Source organism: Seriola aureovittata, chromosome 15 (genome assembly GCF_021018895.1).
Source record: "Seriola aureovittata isolate HTS-2021-v1 ecotype China chromosome 15, ASM2101889v1, whole genome shotgun sequence".
NCBI lineage: Eukaryota > Metazoa > Chordata > Actinopteri > Carangiformes > Carangidae > Seriola > Seriola aureovittata.
This window is the reverse complement of record NC_079378.1, coordinates 18,507,309-18,533,543: the sequence shown is the minus strand read 5'-3', so window position 1 is coordinate 18,533,543 and position 26,235 is coordinate 18,507,309. Positions and strand designations below refer to the sequence as shown.

Sequence of the window (26,235 nt, the reverse complement as noted above, 5' to 3'; positions counted from 1 at the left end):
AGCCTCTCAAATGACTGCTATTTGTGAAAAACGGTAACTCCTATCAGAACCATGAGCAGACCATGGCCAGCACAAGATCTTTGTGCACTGCATATCTGGCTGCTATGTCACTTCTGCATTTCCAGCTGAAAATGTATGTGAATGCTGAGAGCTGAATGAGATTACCGAAGCAATGCTGAAGAAGTTGAAGCAACCGCTGAAGCAATGCTAAAGTGGCCTTATGCAATTGCTGAAGATTTTTTTCAGACAAATATTTATGAGCTTCTCCCACTCTAACGATGATGTCATCCACTCTAGCCCTCAACATTCCATGCAATACACACCCATTATAAACTCAAAAATGATCTGAAAAAAGCATGAAACTAAAACTGTGATAATTCAAAAACTGTTGAAGATATCAAACATTTGAATACAAGCTTAATAGCTGAAAGGCTTGTCTACAGTTTAAAGGTTGAATGAAGTCTGTAGCTGAAAGTATGCTGAAGTAGTTAAAGTTTAAAGAGGCTGAAGATTTTTTTGAAGGATCTGAACATGGTCTCCATTCATTTGAATGGTAAAAAAAATCATAAAGAGCTTAATATTTTAAAAACTATAAATAATATCAAAGAATTGAATGCATCCAATAATCTGCAGAAAAAGCCAAACGTTTTGATAGTTGAACGGTTTCTGTAGGACAACGTATGAAGGAGTAGTTACAGACTGTAAAAAGGTGGACGTATAAGAGTAATAATAAAGATGAATAGCAACAGCTACAGCATTCACACTAACAAGTATGCAGAATAATAATATATGCCTTCAATGCTACTACATTGCAGGCACATAATAATAAAAAAAATCCTGCAAATATCTGCAACAATTTCCTATTTCCCTGCCTGAAGCTTCACAGCAGATCAACTTGACTGGAAGAGAAAAGATGTCATTACAAAAAACAAACAAAGAAAAAAAACAACAACAAAAAAACTAAAACAGCGTGTACTTAAATACATACACTCTGATTTTTCAACATCACTGCAGAAATAGTTCAGCAATCAGAAAATGTGTATCTTTCACTCAACTCTAACTGACTATATTGGTGTGGTGCAAACATTTCCACATGGTTTGCTCTGACTGAATGTCAGCATGAGTCACTGCTGTATCAGCCTCACTGCAACATCATCTGCTGGAGCGACTGACTCAACATCTGTTGGTGAATCATTAAAACATCTACCACAAAGAATTCTCATTGTACGACTCAAGTGAGCTCTTTGTTTTCCATTCAATTCAAGGGCTATCATATTTAAAATGCAGACACATGTTTTGAATGGCTATTTACCAATGAGAAGGACTCTCTAAGAAGTGATCTGCCATGCCAGCAATGCCTTGGCTCTGCACATAAAAGACATATTTACATTTAAATGGATAAAAAAAACAAGTAAATAGCATTCACCACCAGACGTAGGGTCATGTTTCTGTCCCAATCATACATAAATGATTCAGGGCATTTCTGTTAATAGAAACATGAGATAAACTGTGACTCAAGATTTGCTGATCAAACTATGATTTTGCTGTCACAGTTCTATCTTTTTGTAATTCAAATAGAAACAGGCTATTGTGGACACAAATGAATACAGCAAAATTTATGCAAATCCCCAGAAGCTCTTGAATGGCTAGTGTGCAGCAGGCTGAGCATGTGTAAGATTGTATGTCATACAAAACCAGTTGCTGTTTTTGTCACTCATTTGATTATTGTGAAATAAGAGAATCATATAGTATAACGCAACAGAAAATGCACGCCATTCAAAACGTTAATGTTTCCCATTTTAGTGTTTTTTTTCTTTTTAAGTAAGTAGGCTCTGACTTCCGTTTCATTGTAAGGGATTAAAATAAAAATGACCTCTATAAATAAAAGATCAAATCAGAGAACCATCATCAGTGCTTTCCTCCTAACCATTGACAGTTGGTCTGAAATAAACGACTACTCTCCTCTTTCCGCTGTATTACATCCAAACACATTCAAACTGTAAGCTGTGATCATCAACAGATATTCACACAACCATAAAAAACCCCCCAAAAAACAGTGACCATAATATCAGTTTCACAAAGTTGTCAAGAGTAACTCACAGTGCAGAAAGCCTCCCTGCTTTCTCCGCTCATGTTGCAATGCTGCTATCCTGTGAAACACTGTGCTGTGCGAGGACCAGATGCCTAGTGATGAGCCAACAGCGAGCCTAATCCTCAGACATAGAGGCCGCCTGTTCCCTTCAATGCAGACAATAACCTTACACCCTGCATAGCTGATTTCTAATTCAACTCCCCATGGGTAATGTGCTTAACATCACCAGTAGTCTTTTCCGACTCTCCTCTTAATTAACAAAACTCATTAACAACCAGACAACCATGTCTAAACCATCCACCTCGTAATATCTACACAGCCTGCCTCCAACACCAGTAGAAGGTTTTCTTCATTTTATGTACACATTTACAGTGAGGCATTACAACTTGACACAAACATAGTAACTACCAGCTCTGGAACAGTCCATTCGCTCTTTGTGCCACTGAGCTGCTTTAAAGACTGCAGCTGGCACGGTATTTAAGGCACATGGCTTGCGTGTAAAAGGCATCATGAGCCCGGCAGAGTAAAACATTAACTGTGTGTCTAGGGCAGGGTGTGCATGTGTCTAATACCATGTGCCCTGGCTGAGACTTTCTAATGATGAGAGTGATTCCCTTCCTAAGCCTCTGCGAGGAACTAAACTATTATGGCAGTGACTGAAACCAAATTATTCAACAATGTACTAACACTGTAGTGTCAAGACAATGTTTCTGTGCTACATAATTGCATATCCAACATTTAGAGCCTACCCCATGTTGCTAATTGTATATATGTAAATGCACATCTCCCTAACATTCATAGTTACTATCCATTAAACTACATTTACACTGTAGCCAACATGAGATGAATGCAATGAAAAATTATTTTCTTTGTCAATGATCTATTGATTTTCTAAAATCATTTCAGTTTATCATCAGTTTATAAAATGTCAAGAGTGAAAAGCACCTGTCACAAGTTCCACCGGCCCAAAGTGATTTTGTCAAACATCCAATTAACAAAGATATTCAACTTTAACTGATATAAAACTGAGAAAAGCAGCAATAGGCTTGAAAGAGCAACAGATTGGAAATGTTCCTTTATGAAGTGCAATATCAGGCTAATGATTAAAAAATTGTGTATATATTTCTTGATGGTTTTGTACTGTGTGAGAAAGCTTAATCTTTTGATACCTACTGTAAATGAAAAGGAAATTGTAACAGGGTCTGGTAGGACCCAATTGCAGCACAAGCAAACAGGTGAATAGTTGGTAATGACTTTTATTAATGAACCAGCAGAGATATTGCACACAGGTGGTTATTGGGGATAGAGGAAGGGGTCTGGGGCCGGGGCTGGACATGCCGTGTTGTGGAGCAGGTGAGTGGAGCAGGTTGGGGAAGCTCACACACACAGGAATGAGTTGGTGGGAAGGCAACGGTACCGTTAGGGAGCAGGCTTGAGACATAGTCAAGGATGTAGGAGGATTGGAACCAGGTGAGCAGGCAGGCGGGTAATCAGAGTCAGACGAAGGATCAGGAAACCATCGGGGAAGCACTCACGTTGCAACGTCGGAGCTGGAGAATGCCAAACAGCCACAAGGACAGGCAGAAGGGGACCAGGAAGCGCACAGGCAGAACTCGTGCAGAGTGATACAGGGAGGTCAGTCCGGAGATGAACACTGGAAAACTCCTGGGAGTCAGACCAGTCCATCTCCTCAGCTGGGTGGGTGGGGGGAGGGAACCCTCATCATCAGTGGGAACAGGCAGGGTGGAGGTGTGGACCACTGGCAGTGGTTCCCATCAGGTTGCAAAACTCCCTCCAAAAAATAGAGGAGAACTGGGGCCCTCAGACACCACATCGACAGGGAGACCATGCAGGCGGAAGACGTGGAGCAGAACCAGCTGGGCAGTCTCTTTGGCCAATGGCAGCTTGGACAGGGGCACAAAGTGGGCCATTTTGCTGAAACAGTCAAACAGTGAGGATGACCATGTTGCCGTTGGAAGGAGGAAGACCCGTGACAAAGTCCAAGAAGACGTGTCACCATGGACAATGTGGGACTGGGAGCCTGATGGGAGGGTTTATGCTGGTTGCAGACAGAGCGGGCCTTGACAAAATCCCAGGTGTCCTCCTTCAGGGTGGGCCACCAGAAGCGTCAGAGGAAGACGTCTTGAGTTCGCTGGGAACCCGGATGGCAGGAGAGTTTGGAGGTGTGGGCCCATTGCAGCACCTCCGACCTCAGGGCTTGCAGGACGTACAGTACGTCATCAAGGTAGATTAAGACGAAGCGGTTGAGCATGTCCCTAAGCACGTTATTCACCAGGGTTTGGTAGATGGCATGACATAATGCCCCGTGGGGAGTTTAAACCCTGTCTTCCACTCATCACCCTCTCTGATGCGGACAAGATGGTAGGGGTGAGGTAGAGGAACCTGCTTGAGCCCCAGGTGCTGAACTAGCCCCTCGTCAATGATACAGGCGCCCCAGAGTCTATTAGGGTGGCTAGGGTGTGGGGGCCATCAGGAAGGATGAGCCGGGTTTGGGAGGCTCACGCACACAGGGACGAGTTGGTGGGAAGGCAACGGTACCATTAGGGAGCAGGTTGGAGACGTAGTCAAGGATGCAGGCAGTGGGGCAGACGAACCAGGAAGGAGCAGGCACGTGGGTAATCAGTAAGACGAAGGATCGGGAAACCAGCAGGGAAGTGCTCAAGTTGCGACGTCGGGGCTGGAGAACGCCAAACAGCCACAGGGACAGGCAGACTGCGAGCAGGAAGCGCAGAGGCAGAACTCGTGGTCAGGAACAGAAGGCTGAGGCGTTAACCGGGGCAGAGACAAGGCAGGATGGTCAGGGACGAGCAGAGACGATACAGGGAAGTCAGTCCGGAGATGAACGCTGGAAAGTCTTGCATGATACTAAGAACAATCTGGCAAAGCGTGAGTGAACCGGGGATGCATATATACTGGCATGATTTGAGATTGGAGTGCAGCTGGGGGCAAAAGGTGAGGACAGTGAGGCTGATGAGGAGGTGTGGCAATGTAGAGAGTGGGACAGAGGCAGAGTGAGTGGAAAAAAACTGGCTGTGACAGAAATCAAGGCAGGAACCGGAGTAACCACAAGGAAACCCTGTTTTTCCCCATGACTCAGTTGTAATTCAAGATATTCAGCTTCTTTGGGTGAGGTCTGACTGCAGATGTTGATGATGGCAATGATGGCTGTGCCAGCTACAATTGAAGTCCTCTTACTCAGATCATCTTCCATCACAAAAACAGAATTACCCTGAACCACAACAAGCTGTGAGCACTCAAATCTGACAACAGGCACGAAGTGAAGTCAGCTGTTACACTATTCACATCATAATTTCTCCAGTGTAAACGTGCATCAAGCTCTGTCAGTTGCACACTGGCATCTACTGCTACTACTATGTATGTTTGTAGCTTCTGGTTTATGGCTCAAGCCTTCAGTGATGCTAAAGTCAATTGTCATTGTTTGTGCAGCTGGTAAAAATCTAATGTAGATCAAAATCAAACAGATGAATGTATAAACAACCAGAAACCAGAAAACCAGTTATTCTACAAGTTATATAACAGGATAAATAGGCTTGCAAAATGTTTTAATCATGTAATTATTCTGTAACTGTGGGAGTATTTTTAAGCCCTTGGCATTAACTGTTAAACCATAGGCTTTGTCAGAAAATATAATGACAGTCCCAATCTGGTGAGTATTTTTGTCAGCAGGGTCATATGTATTGTGATGGCATGAATTCATGTTCAGCACAGACACACAAAACTGCTGAGCTGCAGATCATATTATCACTGTTTGTGAATCTCACAGCAGTCATAGTTAAATATGGTTTGACATGTTTAAATATCAGATGGAAAATCAGGGTGACATTTACTTAATGCAAGTAAGATTTATTTTTAAGACTAACACAGATTTCTAACTGGACATGATGCAGACTAGCGAGTTAACATTAGATTGTGTCAGTGTTTAAAAAATGAATTAAGTCCTGAGCTGCTCCGTGCATCAACGAACAGGCTGAGCAACATGTTGCTTACTTGCCCTGGTACTATTTCTGCTTACATTTCATGCACTTGCCACTATGAACTATTTAAGTTTTAAGTTATTTTAAGTCATATCATGTTTTTATGGAAGCCCTGAAAGGCAAGTGAAAATTAGAAAAAGAATTAGAAAAATTATTCCTCTCTCTCAAAAAAAAATTAACTTGGGGTCGATTTAACACTTTTTTTCCACAAAAAAAACAAAAACAAAAATTCTATCTATTATTCTGACAGTAATTGAGAGTTAATCAATATCACTCTTTATTAAAAACTCCTAAATAAGCCTGATTAAAACTTTTCAGAAGGAGAAATGTAAAGTGGGCGAAAAAACAAGTTCCATGCCCACAGAAGCTGAGAATATCTGCTGCTAGGAGATAGCACAGGTACCATTCTCACTAGACAAACTAATCAGTAATTTGTTTTGATTACATTACATTTATAATAAACCATAGCATTTACCATTTGTAATTCACAGTAGGTTACCAGACAGCTATGGGAGATCGAGGAAGAATTACCATGTAAGCTGCTCTTTGATTGTAAAGTTTTCCTATCAGCAGATAGTGTGCATGTAATATATGAATTCAGAGTCATTTCTTTAGAAACCATCAAGCATTTATTTACATCAAATGTCGCACTTATAATCAATGATAATAGGATTCACTGGATCCATATAAAAAAATTGTGAGACACAACATAGATATGTTTGCAAGACTAAATGCCCTGTCCAGTTGTTTTAGTCGGTACAAGTATCTAGCCTATAGGAGCTTTGTGAGCTGGTGCTGGGGCTTCCTAGGTCGCAGAATCTGGATCGTCATTCCAGCCTGCGTGGTCCTACACATCCATGCCGTGTTTCCTGACGCCACAGGCCAGTACGTGGGTTTAAGATTGCCCCATGATAGAACCGGGACACATAGCTGGATATGACCTCCTCCTTCTCAGGCCGCTCAAACTGTGGAGTGAGGTCCTCTGGGATGGGGATGGCCAAAGCAGCTTCTGTGTATGGTCCTGGGTCAACAAAGACATTTTCAAATATGAGGTCCACCACATACCCTGTTTGATAAAACACAAAAGATTTTGTTTACATTTTTTATTTTTTTGTTGTTTTTTTTAAATACAATAACTGAAAGTCTGTTTCTAAATACCTCCTGACATTTTCTTTTCTGTATTTTGTTGTTGGTGGAACTGTCATAACATTATACGAACAATACTTAATACTGCATCCTGCCTTCATGGCCTTTGGAAAGTGGACCTTGAAGAGTGGTTCACCTTCTTTTGTTTGGGCTTGTGGTCGGTCAGCATTTTCATTGTAGTACGTGGCAGCCAGGTAGAGTCTGGCGGTACAGTAAAGAGAAAATCAAAGATGTTAATATTGACAGAAACCTTAGCCTACACACTCTCACAAGTTTTAAGTAACCACAGCTTCATTTACCTGCACAGCATTCCAAGACTGATAAATGACTGTTAGGTTTATCAAAAGTAGATGCACTTCAGATGGCTACAGACCTGTACTTCTGATGTGAGGCTGAAGAGTCTTCAAGGATAACTGTGTGCCTACAGTACGCGTCTCCAGTGGGTCAGTCTGGGATGCAACATCCCTTGTTGCAGGAAGCTGTCTAGATGCACTTGATGTGGTGGCTTGAACAGATGAAACAGAGGTTACACCAACATCTCCTCAAATGTATAGTTATGGCGACTGCTGCAAGCAGTGCAAAAATGATAACAACAAATGCACTCAATTATGTGTTAATTGGGTTGTCAAAAGCTTGTAAATGCTGCAAATAGCTCACTATCCGTGCAAAATGCAAAAAAATTATATATATAATTATAGACTATCCCCTTTCACATATTCCCTGTAACTCTGCGCTTATTTAGGCACTGTATCTGTAAACATGATATAAACGTTAAAACGGCCATCATAAGGCATGACTCTCAATAATAACTTTCACAGCACTAACAAACAAGCCCAGACACCTATGCTAATCACTGCAAAGCTTGTTTAGTCTGAATTTTACCGGCTTGACTTTACAGACAGATAAAACGCCTTTCAAGTGTGATAAAGTTAGCAGGGTGTCTCTAATCAACGTCACACAGCGATACCAAACAGAAGAATTGCATACAATCTGTACCCGGCTATACCCGGCTGTGTGGACGAGGCAAAACGTTAGCCACATTAGCTGCCATGCTAACAACACATGCAACAGGCTCTCGTGTACATACAGTAAAGCAACATAAAATGGTAAAACTTACAGCTCCCGGGGCGTCGAGTGGCACAGTGGGTTGAGCAGGCGCCCCATATGTAGAGGCTACAGTCCTCGCTGCAGTTGGCCCCGGTTCAAATCCTGCATCGGACGGCCCTTCACTGCCTGTCATTCCCCCTCTCTCTGCTTCCCCATTTCCTGTCTCTCTGTACTATGCTATCAATATAAAAAAAGGCATAAAGTTTGGTTGGGTCTTGAACAGTCGGTGCAGATCCATGCTTTATCTTCACAATGTAGCGAATCCTGCATTGTACTGGCCCTCGTTGAGAAAGCAGTCTGAAGTGAAATGGTTAGCCAACACTTTAGGAGTTGTAGCGGGGACATTTCCATCAAAAATAAAATAAAACAAATCCACTGGGTCTTCAGATCCTCAGATGTAGAAGACTTCTGTGTTTGTTTGTACAGTCAACAACCGAGCAACTAGCGTGCATCGCTCATGCCTTCGACATAGTTTTACCGGAGCTGGTGATGCGAGGGAATAAACGATAGCGGCTGCAAGGCGGACTCAGAGGGCAGAACACACACCTAGCTCGGGGAGTGTCACCCACTTGGGGGAGGTGTTATTTCCCTTCATGACGACATCAAGGGAAAATCTCCAATTGGCCTGTGTGAGCACACATTTTCTGAAAGGTGGAGCAAGCAAAAGACGGAGAGGATGGACTTTTATCATGTTTGGGGGGTTTTTACACAGGCCGTGGACACATATTACTGATATAAAACCATGGAAAAGTGCATTTTGCATAATATGTGCCCTTTAACTTAAGCCTTCAAACATGGAGGGTCCCGATCCTGTGGAAAACATCATGTCTTGTTCCAGTACCTAAAGTAGGACGACCGGCTGAGATAAATGAATAGAGACCTGTGGCCCTCACATCACACATCATGAAGACCCTGGAGCGGCTGCTTCTTCACCTTCTGAAGCCACAGGTTGAACATGCACTAGACCCCCTACAGTTCGCCTACAAAGAACATATTGGAGTGGATGATACCGTCCTTTACATGCTCCACTCGTCCCATTCTTACTTGGATGAGCCAGGTGGTTACATAAGGATTATGTTCTTTGATTTCTCAAGTGCATTTAACACTATCCCCCATTCTTAAAGACAAGCTGGAAGGGATGGGGGTGGATCCCTGCTTCACGTCCTGGATTGTGGATTACCTGTAAAGACGACCACAGTAGTTTAGTTTAGTGGTGGCCAGTGTACTCTTTTATGCTACTGTCTGCTGGGGCAACAGCATGTCAGACACGGACACAAGGAGACTGGATAAGCTGGTCAAAATGGCTGGGTCTGTGTTTGGCAGGAGTCTGGACTCACTCAGGACTGTTGTGGAGAGACACATGCAATGTAAGATGGAGGCCATCTTGGACAATACCAACCATCCTCTCCACAACATTCTGTCAAGACAGAGAAGCAGCTACAGCTGCAGCAAACGTCTCATCTCACTGCGCTGCAGAACAGAGAGGTTCAGGAGATCCTTTCTTCCCACTGCCATCAGACTATACAACACCTCAGCCAAAGGAAGTGGACTAATCTAATTATTATTGTTCATTTGTTATTAACTGTTTTTATTATTATTATTATTATTATTAAGCTTTACCACTATGACCGCATATAGACGATAAATTCTAAGATCAAACTTTTATTACCTAGTAGTAGTGATAGAGCTGCCCAACAGAAACTCCAGTAAGTTCTTTTTACATAGTTGAGACTCTTATTTTGAAGGTGAAATTCAAAAAAGTAAGATGGTGTTTGTGTGTGTCTGTCAATGTGTGTGTGTGTATTGTTGTGTGAGGCAGTAGAGCTGTGTACTGTAGAGCCTCCAAAAACCTTTTCTTGACTGGTTGAGACACCTTTTTTTATAAGGTGAATATCCAAAGGTGGAGATGGTTTGTGTGTCTGTCAATATATGTGCGTACATATATGTGTAAAAAAAGGGGTTCTAAAAAGAATTATCCTTACAATCATAAAAGGAGATGAACACATACACAGTGCTGATTTGCCTTATAGATGCCTTCATACTTGAGAGTAATAAGGGTAAGAGTTAATGAGTCTAATTAGCCAATAAGAATCAGCTTTGTCCATTTCTCCCTGGATACTGCGGAAGTAGTGTGTGTGTGTGTGTGTGTGTGTGTGTGTGTGTGTGTGTGTGTGTGCAGGGGTTAAATTGGCTGGTGCCCTCCAGAACTGACCTCTGCCTCCTCACACCCACATCGGACCCAGCTGGAGTTGAGCTCCATCTCCTCAAAATCATATCATCATATCACACTTGTACTTTTAAATCCTCCAGTACCCCTAACAGCATATGGTGATTGAGTGATGATGAGTAATTCTGTAGACTACAAAGAGAGATGTTTGAGGTGATTTCTACACCTAACCAATTTTAACAACAAGCTCTATAGGTCACTGCTATCAAGTATCACATGTCGTCAGATGCTTCAGGCACATAGTCTCTAACAGCGTTAATATCACCTGACATCTAACATTCAGTCAAATCATTTTGCTCTGTGGTAAGTTTTCAAAAGTTCATCTCTGAGTTAGCTAACAGCTTGTGAGTATTTACTGAGCTGTGTTTCCTTGGTGAATTAGACATGTTCTCTCCCCTCCTTTGTGGTATCTGGACATTTCAATTAGAGAAACAAAAATACAGTTCGAAAGTGGAGCATGAAAAACTAATTCATACCTGCGCGATAAGACACTGACAGACAAGACCGAGCAGCAGCGACTTATTCAGACTATCGGGGCAAAGTGAGAAATCTTTTATAGTCATTTATTTTATATGGGCTAATTTATGCTGCTCCTCTCGCGCCATGCGCACGCAGGCAGGTGTGTGAGTGAGTTACTATGGATATGGTGACGCTGTCTCTGTTTCTCATGATTCAATAACAGCTGCTACTAGAACCTGTGAGTAAAAGAAACAGGTGAAATTAGTTGTTATGAGGCAATTTCATTAGGGCCCAAGCACAAGGCCCTTCCTATACCCGCGATTTGACCTACATGCACAAAAATCGGTAGGCATATGTATCATGCCAAGACTCACAAAAAAAGCTGTTTTGAATGAAATTTGTAATTTTGGTGCTGTTTTTGCAATTTGGGGGTTACACTGGGGGGGTTGCATGAAACTTCAACTTGCTCTCATTCCAACACACATGTTCCAAACTTTCTGTATGTCATAAGAATCCTGCCCTGAACACACTCATATGCTCATATTCAGTGATAATCATAGCGCCCCCTTGCGGAAACAGGAAGTGTATAGTTTTACATTTTGATATACTGCTCATAGCAGGTTAGTCAAATCTTGACACAGACATGGTCAGGAAATGCTTAACAATTTGTTGATCCACTGTAGTTAAAACTGTAACTTTTCGTGGAACAGCTTGCCTGTGGCGGCACGGCAAGTATGCAGTGTCCAAACGGCCCCATAATTTTTATATGTGATAAGAGGCTCCAGTGGGTGCTGTCACAGCCAATCAGAGTGTCTGATTCAGAGGCTTGGCCTGCCTTGGCTGTATAGCCAAACTAAAAGGGAGCAATACTGTTTTATTCTCAGCTCAAAGTGAGAAGTTGGTCACAGTTTATTGTAGAGACAGAAAACAGGCAGAAGGATGTGATCAGTCGGATATTTAATGCAGCTGAGGCTTTGGAGTACATTTTTCAAGGAGCAGACAAAAAAATGTCCATAAATACTGCTCCAAAGAATGAACTTGACTCATGAACAGATAAAGATGGAAACTTTAAATAACCTTTAGAACAACTCAAACAAATATGTACAACTTTCCCTGTTGAAATTTTCATTCTTTAATATGGTTTACAGTGCTTTTATCTATAAAATAAGGAAAAATTCAAGGTCCGTTTTTTGTTGTTGTTTGTTTTATTGGCGATTAAACCTGACTATACTGTACAGAAGTCTTTATCGAGTGACAAGGTTCTGCTGATTCTGAATATGTGTAGCACTTGGTTAAACTTTTAAAAATGACACCTTTATAAGGAAAAACACAAAGGTACTGTATGAAAATACAAAAAGGGAGTTAATAGAGTTAAATTAAATGTATGACAGCTAGAAGAACCAAAGAGCCAACAGTGTGGAATTCTGTACTTTCCATCACTGACTGTAACAACAACAAACACCAGAACATTAAGTCATCTTAAAAATACCCTTTACCTTTGTTATTACTATGAACTTAGAGTTTCAGGACTTTGGAGAAAAAGCTCATTCTCATGCAACATTTCCTGAGGAATGTTCTGGTAGGTAACCTACATTGTGCAGTGCAGAGCAAACTAATATTACTGCCATCATCGTTTTAAGATACTTCTATTTTCTCTGGTTCTTTTGACTGTTTTGTATGCTGCTCTCATCCCTTTTGGGTTTCCTAGGCAACCCTGCAGTGAATCTGAGGATATCTGCTACCTCTTTGACGCATATGTTTCACAAGCGACTTCACCAGTAGATTCATTTAATAAGTATAAAATCCCACTAATACATGCACTTCTACAGTGAATACACATACACAGTGTCACAATGATGATCTGCTTTCTTCATGCTCACCTAATGAGTGGGTGGAGTGGGCTGGGGCTCACAGTGATGGCTCCTGTGTAGCTGTGCTTCATTGGGGAGTGATTATTCCAGTTGCAACCCCTCCCTACAGCTGGCTCTCCTCCACAGTGACTAAGGTGCCAGCTAATCCCTCTGTTTCCCTGCACACACAGGTTACCAACTACTGATAATGCATCACTGCTCACTCCTCTGGCTCTCACCTCCCTTAAGAAAATAACACTGTATGGTCAGATCGCTTGAGTTAAAATTAAGAAGAATTCAGGAATGCAGTTATGCAAAATTCAAATCCAGGATTTTGACAAGAACGCAAGTCTGACAATGCTGAATGATTGGGTGTTTGGAAAAAATAAAAAAGGACATTACAGTATATTACAATTTATGTTGGCTATGTGTGATTGGTTTGGGTAGTTTGTAGCTGAAATGATTAATTGATTCATCTTATTTTTATTGACTTATTGTAGATTATAAATGGTTAGTCTTTGACTTAGACTTTATCAATAATCATAGGACACTGATTATTCTGAGTCAGAGGAGATCAAGTATTATACAGTGTACAAATGTTACATAAATGTTATGACATTTATACAACTGTACTGCAGTGTCCGGAGGGGGGTGCACAGATTTTTAAGATGGTTTAGGCAAGTCAAAGTAAGAGTTTGAGCAGTTTAAGAGTTCCTGTCAAATAAGTGCAGAACACTGGATGGTCTTGAAAACATGAGAGGAATAGTGGATGGGTCCCAACTCTTACTAACCTATGCAGTCTTTATTTCACTTACAGGGTAGCAGCATCACCACTGGAGAAAAAAGTGAATGTTCAAAGTAGCAGTATCTGGTTTTAACTTTTACTTTAATAATGCCCAGAGAGAAAACTCTATTTGGTCACCCATGCACAGTGACAAATGAAAGACACAACAATAGCAACACTAACAAGCTAACAGACATTTAAAGAGGACATTATTGTAGCTCAGGACCCTGTCTAGAAAAATTTTAAAATATATATTAATACAATCTATCATGAACTAGAACGGCACTCAGTAGACTGCATACCTTTGCCATGGCCAAATGGACAAAAATGTCTAAAAATACACATCATTCATATATTTCACAAATTAAGGCACAAAAGATCCATTGAAACGATTCTGTGGGGCATCTCAGCATTAGTAACCTGTCATTCAAGACAATTGTCCAATCTCTCATTGTTCAGCTTTATTTTCTGCTACAAACACGTTGGCTTACATTTAAGGTTTGTTTCCAGACTGATTGTCCCACTACTCTTGTTATTTTCTATCTTAACAGCTAAATATGACTTGGCACTAAAGACCATCATTTTTAATACTTCCAAACTCAAAGTGTACCCTCATTTAACAACTTCATTCATGTGACTGAACTGTTTTAGAACATGTGATAGCCAACATGTGTATGCTGATACCAATATACAGTTTCTGCTATAAGCTAATATCAGCCAGTGGATCTGCCCCCGCCTGTTCATTGTCCTTGCTCTAGTCAATGCTTAGTTCTACTCAACCTTTTTTTTCTCCTTCTCTTTCTTTGGATTACTTTTCCAGCAGTGGAGCTAGATCTCTTGTGGTGAATGCAGTAATTGATGAATCATAACCCACAGGTTCATGATAATTCCATGCCTACACACAGCCTCAAGCATTATCGGGGTCTTAAAACACTAACATACGGCTCTTATCCATGTGGCTGCAATTTCCTACGAGGTCATTCTCAAGGCTGAGGTAAAGCACAATCCATTGCAGCAGGGCCAGCTAAATGCATGTGTGTCTTAATGGCTCACAAGTGTGGGAGGAATAACTTAGCTGATAGTGTGCTATAATAAAGTACTGAGATGTTCATCAGTTCTTGCTATGATGACCACACAGAGAACCTGATGCACAACAGCAAGTATCACATAACAAAGAGGATTCAACTTACAACAGATAAACAACATTACTACCTCGCACTATCATTATTAAATCACAGTGTGTAGCAGTTTTTAGTGTGGACAACACTCAAAACTACTGCAGTATGGTCACAAAAACATGTCTTTGGAACACAGATCTGGAAAACTGGAAAAATGAATTGTAAGCCTTTTTTCAATTCTCTTGACAGAAGCAGTGAAGCTGGAGGTAAACAACAGTGAATCCAGTCATCTGGCTCCCTCTACTGGAGATCCAACTCGACCTAAAAAATACTGTACATCTGTATCTATTCCACAATTTATATTACTCCATCTCGTCTTAGGGGTTATAGTGGAATAAATACAACTGCAGCCTGAAACTTTAGTGAGAGAGATGTTGTGTTGTGTGGACACAGGTGTGAATGCTTGACATTGTACCAACTTTCTTCGCCATTAACATGTTACTTGTTTCTGCAGCAACACATTTCTGCATAAAGTAGTAACCATGGCAATTTTGCAGATAAAACTTAATAAGCAGAGCCAACATTTCCATGATGGTAGGGTGACATTTCTACTGTACACAGAAGCTCAATACTTATGGCTGAGTGAAGGTACAAGGGTAGTTATACAAATAATTCTCTAATAACGACATTTAACATAACATCTAGATAATATATGTAGTGTTAATAACACAATTTAGAATTTGCTCTTGTTGAAAGGGGGCAGCAGTCCACAGGGAGGACAACAATGATTTACTTTATTGATGAAAGTTATCAATAGATAGATAGATACATACTTTATTTATCCCCTAGGGCAAATTCATGATTCAATCTCATATCAGAAACCAAGACTTCTTGATTCAATGGATCTCCAGTCTCTACTTCAAAAGAACACAACAGGGCAACAACTGGGTGTAAATGAAGAAGTTTATTAATTCAACTACTATCTACAGAGTAAATGCAACGTGTAATAATTATAAAGATGAAAATAATGAAATGAGTGGTGTGATGAGTTGGCAATCGACGGAGAGAATATGTTATGGCTATACACTATGGCTATACAAAAAGCTTCAAAAAGGAAAACTTGATAATAATTAAAAGTTAAAAAATTACTCTGAAGCACTTCTGTTTTTTTAGTTCAGTTGGTCTTGACTTGGCTTATAAAAATAAAAGATTGTGCATGTAGACAAAAAGAATGTTACTTGGCATGTGGCAAAGAAAGAATAAAGAATGCGGACAAAAAGATAAAGTGCAAAAATGGCTAAGAGCTGTGGCAAAAAAGCCAAGAGTTTGTGACTAAGAGCTAAGAGTTTACATAGCTACAGAGCCTGGCTTTGAGCAAAGTGTGAATGGATCACAACTGTTTTATCCCCTGGGGGCTGGCGCACGTTTCAGGGGCGTCACCAGTCTTCTCCTGTGTTTCAACTTGGAGAATAGAGTAATTTTGCTTAGTTTAATTCTACAGCTTACCTATAAACTGGCACATCCGTCTTCCACCATGACCATAAAACATTAAATGAAATAACATATAAACCTAATGGCACTAATAATGACAGGACTAATACCAGTGTTGATTTCATATTACTTCCTTCAAACGTGGAATTAATCATAATACAAGTGGTGAACTGATCAAACAATATAAACATTTCCTAAAGATAATAGTCTCTAAATGTGGATTACACAGCAGTTGTAACTGTAATAATAATAATATGGACATTCTGGATGTCATGTAGTGTGTGTTACCATGTGTGAAGGATGCTGACATTATGGTCACATGAAGGACATTGTCTTAAAATCTACATGTTGCATTTCAAACATTCTATGGGATAGAAGTTTGGGATTAAACTATCGCATAGGAACATCTCATGAGTTACAGAACAGTTAGATATTTAATTTTACATTCTTCCTCAGATCTGTGTCTGTGAAGAGTGTTCTGCTGGTCACTACCCAGGATTGGAATGTGGGTTGTAATTTATGACTCTTATCTAGAGAGGGGCAGAGGAAGGGAGGATTGGTGTGTGTGTGTGTGTGTGTGTGTGTGTGTGTGTTTGAGAGGCCAGGACTCCCACCTGTGATAATCTGTCCTTTTGTTGTTACTTTTCCTATATAGGAAACAATCAAACGTCAATAGACAGAGTCTTATTGTTACAAACTCGATATTTTGCCTATGCTTTCTCTGCATGTCCTTACAATGAACTTGTTTAATGGCTTGTGACTGATGCCAGGTCAGGTATGTACGCTACATATATTAAATTTAGATATTAAAAGGGATATACAGTAGGTATTACAGGGATTGTAGGGTGTAGGCTGTAATTTAATTTATAACACATAGGCCCATCTTACAATATGTGATTCACTTACAGCGTCATTTTTCCATCTTGTTTCAGTCCAATTACATTTTATAAACATCCTATAAAGACTGTCATAAGCCATATTTAAGAAAAAAATTTCCAAGACGTAATAAACATCTCACACATGCAAAACAACAGCCACAAGACACAACATATGAAATGTTTCATGTATCATGCAAAGTGCTGGCGTGACAGATTTGTCTGATATCATGATTCATTACATGTCTCTCTCTTTCCACGCGGTGGCATCCTTTTCTACATCAGTTCTTACTGCGCTGTGATTACTCTCTGACTTTAGGTGTTAGTAACAATGACTGTTTACCGACGTGTTAAAAGGGACACAGCAGTGATTAATAATTACTTTATAACATATAATGGAATCTGAGTCTTTATTGTTGGCAGGAAAAAAGCAAAAAATATTTGCAAAGACGCAGGAGCACCTTGACGGTTATGCTGTGCTGTTGCACTTCATTATAGCTCATATCTGTTCCTCAGTAAGTTAACCTTTCTCACTGGTCTGATGGTTTCTCTGTGGGAAGTCGACCCTAGACTATACTGTTCACTGTTTTTTTGCTTGTTAGTTGCAAGCAAGACATTTTGTGCAGGTGAGCACACCTACACCACCAGTTTTAACCTCATTATTATCATACTGTATGACCTGTACATTAGTAGTTTAGCATCTGTGAGCTCAATTTACTATTTACTGTAGGCCACTGCTGTATATGTTGCTGATTTAGCACCAATGATATAAGCAAATACTGAATCATAACAGTAGATGTAGAAGTATTTAAGGGAGGATGTGAAGTGTTACTAATCTTCTCCTTGTTTACTCGCAGCTTAGCAAAATGTTGCTGGGCGTTAAAGATATCTACCCAAACTGGTAGATCTGTAAGGTCGCAGTTTACACCTGTAGTTCAGTTTATTTGGTTCTAATCTAATGTATACAGGTGTGTGTATGTGTATGTGTGTATGGGGGTGTGTCTGTGGGGACACAGACAAAGACAAGATGGCCGATTCAAAGTGGTCACTGTGACAACATTACCTGAACGAAGACTACACAAGATGGTAGTAAACAAAGAAACTACTCAAAATGGCTGCTGAGACCACCTAGTGTGTGGCGGAGGGAAGGTGTGAGTTTCTTTGTTAGCCTAGCTCATGTAATCTAAAGGTACCAGGTTAGAATGAGCAGGTTAGCTTCATGCAGGTTATAGAACTGAGATTTAATAAAGGTATGTGTGTGAACATACGAGTACTCGATTAACTGTTTGACTAACCTACACCTAAGCAAACAATACAACAAGAAGACATTAATCAACAGGTACATTAATAAAGTTAAGACTTCTGCTGCTTAGCTGTGCTGTGCTATGAGAGGTTAGGCCCAGTCAGTTAACGTTACCCAGTCTTTGGAACAAAACAAAGAGGTCCTTTTCAGTGTTGTTGTAAAGTCCAGTGAGTTGGGTGGCTTCCTGGTAGAGTAAAGTCCTGTCTGGCTTTGTGACTTCCGTTGTTATCTCCTTTGTTCACCCGTTCCACACTAACTCTGGTGTGACTCCTGTTGCTCCAGGTGTAAACAGTAAGGAACTGTGGGGAAGTTAGTTTCTTTGTCTGTGGAGCAAAGAAACATCTGGTCTCTTGAACGAGTCCCAACATTAGAGAAAATGAAGCCTCCCGGTAAAGGATCTTTTTCAGGCAGCACAGCAGACAGGAAAGGACTAACCAGCCTTGTTCGTCAGGCAATGACAGACAGAGCTCATTAAACATCTTTGTAGGGCATCTTGGCAGACGACGGTTATGAGATCAGCCCCCTATGGCTGCAGTCAAAAGTCTAAAATATCTCCTTTCCTAAACACTTTTCCTTGACCTCAATGGAAAACGTCATGAGGTTAAGGAAATACCTGAAGGAGAATTCATAAGGACTTAGGAAAAGCCTGTGCTTACACTAAGCTATTTTTTCAACTAACTTTATTTATATTTTTTCACTTGGACAATAATTACTCCTTGCCTATCCACAAAAACAAAGCAAACAGGATTGAAATGTTCAAATAAGATAACGTGAAAGAAAAATACAAATAGAGAAAGTCAGCAAGGGATCAGAATAAATTATTATAGGTCCTTTTGACACTTCGATACAATTGTTAGTAGAGAAAATTCATTTTTAGTTCATTACACAATGGGAGGGGATTTAGTGAAACAACATGTATGTATAAGCTATAGTATTTTGTTATGATGATGATATCGTTAACTAGAAATTCAATATGCTTGTTCTTCAAGATGATTCTTAACTGGACAGATTTGAAAGAGAAGAAGTCTATATTTCTGGATTTGGGCTTCAGTTGATCATACAAGGATTTCCATGAGTTTTGGATTGTGTCACAAACATAAAATATTTTTCTATATTTTACGTGAGTCTGCAGAAGTGAAACTACAGTAGTGCATCACTTTAAATGTTGCTGCGACAAGGAATTGTGGGACAGCATTTCTCCTTTCCTGTTGTAAAGGAAGATCCAGTGATTCCTATGCTAAAGGAGATAAGATAGAAAGCACTGACGCTCATTTCCTTATCATTTAGAAAAATCTGACCAGCTCTTGTCATGGCTGCTGCTTAGATACTTCTGGATCATTTCACTCAGTTAGGAACATTCCAAAGCAAAAAAAACTTTTCAACAGCAGCCTGTGAATCCCACCTGACCCAGTTCATACAAGTGATCTTGTGTCAGTGGAGCTTGTTACTGGGAGACTGTGATGCAGACTAGATATGCAATTCTATTGCAGGGTAAGGGTACAGTTTGAAAATGTATAGTTATCATGCATAGGGTTCAAATCCCAACCATTCAAACATTCACAACACACCACAAAAAGAACAAATGCAAAAAAAAAAAAAAATCAAATTTCCAATTTCCTAAAATATACTGTAAAATCTACAAAAGCAAATCAGGTTGCATACAGAATGGTCACAGCTAACATTTCCTAAACACAGCTTTACAGCTTTTTCAGTTTGAACTTTAAATATCTTGTCTTTGTAGTGTATTCAATTGAATGTAGGTCAAAAAGGATTTGCAAATCACTGTATTCTGTTTTTATTTATATTTTACACAATGTCCCAACTTCTTTGGAATTGGGGTTGTACAAAACCTTATGCAATTTATACTGCCAAACACAGAATCACAGACGCTTTCAAAATAAGAGTCTCAAAGAGGTAAGGTTGGTCATAAAAGTTCGATCTTAGAAGCTATCATCTATATGGGGATGTAGTGGTACAGCTTTTTGCATCAACTTCTGTTAGGGCATCTACATGTGTGTATACATGTCTTGCTATGGTTGTGGGGACAAATTTGGTTTTGAAACCATGAGTGTGTGGTTATTTTGGCCAGTCGTGATAGCTTCAAAAGGCTTTTTGAGGGACAACTGCAGTGACTGAGGTAGTGTCAGGATAAGTCTCTATGACATGAATGAAACTGAAAGTAACGTCCTTTGTACAGATTGAAACGAGAGGAGTGAAGTACTCGCACGAAGCAGCAGGCACATTCAAAATTTCTCCAGGAATATTCTAGTTATCATTATTATTATTAGTAGTAGTATTATTATTATTGTTATTGATGACATCATTGTCACGGGTATTACTGTTGTTACTTCCACTATAACAATCAACAACCAACAGTATATACAGCTGTTCCTGGTCTCTCTCTTCTCCCTCTTTCTCTCTGCCCCTCTCTCTGGTTCTGTTGATATTTGTTCCTGGCAAAAGGGAGATTGTGCTGCTCATAGTGCAATTGTTGGGTGTCTCTATATAATTTTGTAAGGTCATACCTTCACTCTGTAAATTGAAATATGATCCAGGAAGTCGAGTTTAAGTAATACATCCATGAGAAGGTTTATCACATGCCAAAACACTGCACAGTAGTCAATACCGTGACACCGGATTTTGCTGATAGGCTGGTTAAAGGTAGAAATACAGCATTCATTTTACAAAGTAATCCATCGCGAAGGTGCACTTACACATATTTGACATTAATGCCTTTGCAGATGCATTGTTTTTGAATTGTGTCTCATCAAAGGTTGTGGCAGGTTGTGTTTTGCTGGATGATGTCCCTTTTTTTGCTGGAGCCTTCTGCATCGAAGGAAGTATGAAGCTTGCAGTGGAAGCAGATCAGTAAGTTCTTCAACTGTGTTGATGAGTGAATGAGGAGTAGTGGGATGATGAATGGGTTAATCCACACATAGATCCACTCTACAGTGATGGGGTTTAGCTGGGGCACTGACCAGATTAGACAGCACCTAATGCTTTGTAAGATGATTACATCTATTTCAGGAGGTATTTATTCCATTGCAGAGTTGTAACTGTGTTTGAGTGCATTCCACAGACCTATTGTCCCTATTCACTGCCAACAGAAATGGTAAGATATTTATGGTCTGTCTTTGTTGAGTGAGCAGTAACAAGTATCAATAACAACTCTTTACACACACTAATAAAGCTACTAGTGGTCTAATAAATGAATGACATTAGTTAACGAAGTGGCTCACTCTATATTGGTCAATGATGAACAATGATCAATATTACTTTGTAATGACAGCTTGCAGTCAATGGAAGTAAGTTTTTATGCAGAGCATTTATGCAAGATATAAGTGTGTTCCTGGAGAACATCTGTTGCAGGATATTATGTAAGCATTCAAATGTAGCGAAAGATTAGACATTACACTGTAATCCACACATTACATGAAAAACTAGTCCTAATGGAGTTTGTGCTAAAAGTGCTACATGGCCTAACAAGAAAAAATCCAAAGACAGTTTATTGTCTGATAACAAGTCATTCAGCATTTAACTAGAGTGGAAGACAAGGTTTTTTGCACTACAGAGCAGGATAACAGATAAGTCTTGAGGTATTTTATATTTTCTTATTATCAAATGCCATGGAAAGACGCAAACCAAGTACCTGAGAAACTGTGTGCAGGTGTACCAAGCAGTGGTGCTGTTTGAAAGGCAAAGGTTGGAAAAAAAAAATATTGGTGATTTATCTTGCTTTATGTTTGCTGTATTTTTATGAGGTTCAGTGATGAATAAAAACTATATGATATTATTTTTGGAATATCCCTCACTTTTACTTTCAGTGGTTAAAACTTTAGCACAGTATGCCAAACTCACCAAGCCCTGTATCAGGAACACCTGTTTGTAGTGTTCATACCTGGCATCAGTCACAAGCCATTAAAGAAGTTCATTGTAAGGACATGCAGAGTTACGGACCCACAATTGACTCTTTGTTACTCTTCCCAACATCAAACTATCAAATTGATAGGAAACAGAGACAAAGGTCTCTCACAAACAGACCATGCTTGTAGCATGCCAGTGAGACACAGAACCAGACCAAGGGTCAAAGGGTCAGCTCCAGAGGATCAATAAATGGACACCATACATCTGGAGAACATAGGCCAAATCTCCAGTTTGTAACAATAAAACTCTGTCTAATGGTATTTGATTGTTTCTTATATAGGACCAGTAACACCAAAAGGTCTGATTATCACTAAGGTGTGATTCCTGTCCTCTCTGTGTCATGCATGAACACAAACACCAACCTCCCTTCCTCTGTCCCTCTCTAGATAAGAGTCATAAACTACAACCCACAATCCAATCCTGGGTAGTGACCAGCAGAACTCTCTTCACAGACACAGATCTGAGGAAGAATGTAAAATTAAATATCTAGCTGTTCTGTAACTCATGAGATGTTCCTATGCAATAGTTTAACCCCAAACTTCTATCCAATAGAATGTTTGAAATGTAACATGTAGATTTTAAGACAATGTCCTTCATGTGACCTACTGTCAGCATCCTTCACACATGGTAACACACACTACATGACATCCAGAATGTCCATATTATTATTATTACAGTTACAACTGCTGTGTAATCCACATTTAGAGACTATTAGCATTAGGAAATGTTTATATTGTTTGATCAGTTCACCACTTGTATCATGATTAATTCCAGGTTTGAAGGATGTAATATGAAATCAACACTGGTATTAGTCCTGTCTGTCATTATTAGTACCATTAGGTTTATATTTTATTTCATTTAATGTTTTATGGTCATGGTGGAAGACGGATGTGCGAGTTTATAGGTAAGATGTAGAATTAAACTATTCAAAAGTTCTGTGGAAAATTACTCTTTTCTCCAAGTTGAAACACAGGAGAAGACGTGTGACACCCCTGAAACGTATGCCACCCCCAAGGGGATAAAATAGTCTTGATCAATTCACACATGGCTCTAGTCATCTGCTCAAAAAAAAAGCTCAAAGTCCCGGCTCTGTAGCTATGCAAACTCTTAGCTCTAAGCTGCTAGCCACAAACTCATGGCTCTTAGTCATTTTTGCACTTTATCGTTTCATTTGCGTCGTTTATTCTTTATTTGCCCCATGCTCCAAATAACATTATTTTTTTACATGCGCAATCTTTTATTTTCATATACCAAGTCAAGACCAACTGAACCAAAACAAAAGAAGTGCCTCAGAGTAATTTTGCAACTTTTAATTATTATCAAGTTTTCCTTTTTGAGGATTTTTGACTGATTAGAGTCATTTGTTCAACACCAGTCTCCTCTAAAGTTATCAAGCCAAAGTGAAGTGCCTCAGAGTTATTTCACATCAACCCGCAAGAGATACCGGCAGATAACACATCTGCCCACGACCGCCTGCAGAGAAGCATACCAAAAATCAAGAGTGCCCGAGACAGAAAGTCTCCTGGCAAACTCCACCAGAGCTGAACCATTGAGACACCGGCAGAATCCACCCCCATGATAAAGGGACACGGCCTCCAGGAGAATCCACCTACATCCCGCGTCTCCAGGGTTACCACGGCAACCATGGCCACCTGGGTTCCAGCCAAGGGTCTCCAGCTACAGCGCAACTCACAGTAGGTCGGTCTTAACACTCTGCTCATGACTGGGTTGATGTCGAAATAAGTAATATTTAATTATTTGTAGACGTAGTATCATTAGCTGTATAGCCATAGTGTATAGCCATTACATATTCTCTCCCACCATTGCCAACTCATCACACTGCTCATTTCATTATTATTTTCATCTTTATGATTATTATACCTTGCATTTACTCTGTAGATAATAGTTTAGTTAATAAACTTCTTTATTTACACCAGTTATTGTCCTGTTGTGTTCTTTTGACGTACAGACTGGAGATCCATTGAATCGAGAAGTCATGGCTTCTGATATGAGATTGATAAATTTATCAATTAAGTAATTCAGTGTTGTCCTACCCGAGGACTGGTGCCCCCTTTCAACGAGAGCAAATTCTAATTTATGGCGTTAACACTACATGTGCACCTGCTTTTTCATGTAATTATCCAATCAGCCTATCACTAAACTAAAGTTCTGGGCAGATTTGGCCAGATGTTACACATTGCACCTTTAAATGACATAAGAAAACATTCCACCTTAAAAGTTGCTGGTAGCTGCTGGTAGCCTCTGAGCTGCACAGTGAATTAAATCGTTAGGTATTGAAAATGAAAAAGTGCCTTTATTCATCATTCTTTTGGATGGACGTCGACTCCAGGTCTGGGAAATGAAGCCTATGCAGAAGTGCCTTAAACCTGCATTCTATTGAATAACCATCAGGGGGCGACTCCACTGGTTGCAAAAAGAAGTCAGATTGTATTGAAGTCAATGGGAAAATTACCCTAATTATGGTCCCATTTAAAAGAAAATAGATGATGAAGCAGAGTGGTTTTAGGGCGTGGCTAACACGTGATTGACACACACAGTGACCTGCCTATTAATCTGGATAGAGGTGTGTCAATGTGGTGGACATTTGACTTTTCATTGTTTTCAGTTCACCAAAGTTAGCTCTAACATGTTGTTGCCTGAACATTTCTTGTTCAACGTTCAGTTGTTCTAAAAGACACTCTGAGAAGTCTGTGATTCAATTTTTTTACGGTTGGTACATTTTATTTTAAGCATATTTCACACATGCTGTACACGTTACTACTGTGAAGATTCAAAGCAGATGTGTTCTATAAAAGCTATCAAAAAAGTTAAAGCAAGATCTTCATACATAACTTTATTGGACACTGTAAACTGCATTCATTTGAACAATTTACAACACTGGAAACCTGTATAAAAGAATATAATAAATGGATGAATTAAATACTGTAGTGTGCAATTTACAATCAACTATTTAAAATCAAAAACCAAAAAATACAAAAGTTAAAGCTGTACTTCACTGTCAATTGTTAAGCTTGCATAATAAAAAAAAAAAGGTATTTGAATCAACAGTGATATAGAATTTTTATATATAGAATAGTATAATCATCAACATCATCATCACAATTTATTTGATTCAGTAACAGTCTCCCTCTAAATAAGTGATGCTTTTGGAACAGCAGCATGCAGGTGGAGGTGGTGCAGGTCCTCCATCACTGCTGGAAGAGGTTGTAGGTGTCCCCAAAGCTCCAGACCTTAGCTGGATGGAAAAAAACATTATAATAGAGCGAATTGTATCATATTGTAGACTATAGACAAAAAGACAAAAGAAACAGCGCTGATTAAATGATCTCACACTTATCTGAAAATACATTATTCCCTCAGCTTAGTTGTAAAAAACATTCTGCTATTCTGTTTTAAATTAAATAACAATAGAATAGAAACCAATACTCACTTTGGTGTCATTGTGCAGATGCATGTCATGATAGTTCTCAGCTCTCAGTGATGTTCTTTATTCTGAAAGAGACAAAATCATTCCAACAGTTATGTGCCAGTTCACACTTAGAAAGAACTAGTTCAAAGTTCAATTCATACAGATTAAAATTAGTTAGCTCACGTTCATAGTTCATTTTAAAAAATTGTATTTGTTTTTTATAATAAATAGGCCACTATTGTTTTTCAATAGAACGTCCTTCTACCCATTTATCACCAGCCCAAAATCATTGCCACTCCCAAACTAAATGAATTATTGTATACTAAAGAATCACAGACATGAGTTACATTTAATACCGTCTGTACCACTAGCACCAGCCATGCCAGGCCACGTCTATGATGATGTCATGCGGC

The 26,235-nt window shown here is 39.7% G+C and overlaps 1 protein-coding gene across 18 annotated transcripts in view; it reads right to left on the bottom strand.

The window, feature by feature from the left end:
• dlg2 (discs, large homolog 2 (Drosophila)) overlaps nucleotides 1-26,235 on the bottom strand; it is a 213,284-nt gene that overhangs the window by 173,127 nt on the left and 13,922 nt on the right. The window contains exon 1 of one of the 18 annotated variants that reach the window (XM_056398393.1): nucleotides 2,101-2,174. The exons of the other annotated variants lie outside the window; for them this stretch is intronic. The gene's annotated coding sequence lies outside the window, so the exon portion shown is untranslated. Of the gene's footprint in view, nucleotides 1-2,100; nucleotides 2,175-26,235 lie in introns of those variants that run through there. 18 annotated transcript variants of the gene reach the window in all.